The sequence below is a fragment of the Propithecus coquereli genome, unplaced genomic scaffold (assembly GCF_000956105.1).
Source record: "Propithecus coquereli isolate 6110/MARCELLA unplaced genomic scaffold, Pcoq_1.0 Scaffold100, whole genome shotgun sequence".
NCBI classification, from domain to species: domain Eukaryota; kingdom Metazoa; phylum Chordata; class Mammalia; order Primates; family Indriidae; genus Propithecus; species Propithecus coquereli.
In genome coordinates this window covers 5,812,667-5,815,064 of record NW_012133859.1, presented here as the reverse complement: position 1 = coordinate 5,815,064, position 2,398 = coordinate 5,812,667, and positions in this window count along the sequence as shown.

Below are 2,398 nucleotides of genomic sequence, written 5' to 3'. Positions count from 1 at the left end.
GAGTGATCAATCTGCAGGAGATATAAACCAGAGGTCTCCTAGATTATCCAGGAAATTTGATTATTTCAGTAATGTTTCATGGATCCCTCCAAGTATATGAGAGTAAAGTAGAAAGAAATTAGAAAAGTCTTAGGTTAGTAAAAAATCTATGCACACTAGTCTCATGATTCTGCTTTTAAAAGAGCTCACTCTTTTAAAATGACTATTTTCTAGGTTATATTCAATAACCTTGGATATTGACTGATGATAACAAAAATGCACAGGATACAGAATCATAATAAAAGCACATAATAAAATGAATTTGTCCATATTGTTTGTACAACTAATGGTATATTGAATATACTAATATCTTAATACTCAAAATCACATATTAAGCAACAGCTATACATTAGTAATTTTCTAGAATATTATTTGCCACTCAACCAACAATATATCCAGAGTTGATCTGAAGTTTTGTTTTTCAAGTAACACAAACCACATTGGCTTTATTAAAACATATACGTCTTTGGATTGTACCCAGGAGCCTAAACAAAACTAGCTCCTACAGTAAGGTTTTTAAAAAAATTAATATATAAACTCTTTCCTATCAATAAGAAAAGACATTTACTATAGTAAAAAATGTGGTCAAAAGACACAAACATACAGATAAAAGTAGAAAAAAGCAAATACAAAAAAATGCTACTAATAAAAGACAAACTGCAAAGTAAATCCTCAATGAAAAATATTTTACTTATTACTCTGGCATGACTTAAGAATGCTAAATAGTCAATACATTAACATTGCAATAGAAATTGGAGGAAACTTTCTTTAGAAATTGGTCATATGATCTATGAGCCATAAAAATGGAGTTGTGAAGGTAGGTGACGTAGTAGTTTCTCTTTAGAAAAGTAGTAGTTGCAGTAGTCTTAGTAAAGATTACTATTGTTAGGTACCTCATTTATTTAGCACTGACCATATTTATTTTGTTTTTTCAAAAGTCCATTTCAGAGGAGGCTGGTTTAGACCAAATATTGTCTCCTCCCATAGAAGTGGAATGAAATGCTTAGCATTTAGAGTGAAAATTGGTGATTGTTTTCTCGAAAAGCCCTGAATTGTGTAGCTTTATCTGTAAACTAACTATAGGAACAAAATGGATAAATAAAAAAAATAAAAAGATTTCATTCAACTCAGATCAGAGAACCTCAATATTGATAATTTTCTCTTTTCATTTTTAAATGGCTTACAAACATATTTTAAAAATGCATTCCATGTATCTCATTTTTTTAAGAGATGGGATCTCCCTATGTTGTCCAGGCTACCCTTGAAGTCCTGAGCTCAAGCAGTCCTCTTGACTCAACCTCCTAAGTATCTGGGACTACAGGGGCACCCCACCATGCCAGGCTATCATTTTTTAAAGTAACTACAATATGGTAGTCTGCATTATCAATTTATCTTGGAGCATAGCATATGAAAATCTATTTATAATGAACATTAATAAAATTCAGTATCTAAAAAATCTTGAAATAAATACGGACACCTTTTTAGGCTTACTCAACTCTGAATTTTCACGATATAATATATTCAATAATTTTAAACTTTTAATTTTTCTGTGTTTCACCTAAATTAATGATTCATGAAATATGGGTGTCATGTTCAGAGCCATTAACATTTACTAGGTAAGCTTTCCTTTTCTTCTTTAGGTTTTAAAAGGCTAGATATGATATGGCATCACAATTATGTAAAGTGGATTATTTTCAATCAAATCAGTGTCAGAGTAGTGGCCACTTATTGTCTGAGACCTTTTATCTATATTTGCATGTATTGATTTTTAGAATTACCTCAAACTCAATTTTTCCACCTATGTAGCAGCTTGGATTTCAGCATAAATATTTTATGAATGCTCTAGCTGCTGAATATCATTTTGGAACAATGTACAATCCATTGCATAAAGATTTATAACTTTCTAGGCAATAGAATTGATTATAAAAATGAATGTGAAATTTTAAAATACCTCACATCCATTGTAGTGAAGACTTAGTTGTAAGGCAAGTAGGTTTGTTAACTTAGCTAAGTAAACTCCATTCAAATCTCAACACTGTTATTACTTTTGAGCTCTTTGGATATGTAAGTAGCAAATACGTTATAGTAGTTTTTCCAATGTACACCCTTTCAAAAACATAAGAATGCAATTCATCACATAGCCAGAAGCATTTTAATAATAAATATGAAGTCCAAACCCAGCAAATATTCTATTTGGACCAAGATAATGGGGATACAGTTTTAAAATTCACCCATCTAGTGCCTCAACTACAATGAGTCTGTTCTTCAAAGTCACACTTCTGTGCATACAACATTATTGTAACAATAATTTACTAAAAATCAATTGTGTAACACTGCTGATAATTTCTTTCAGCTTTCT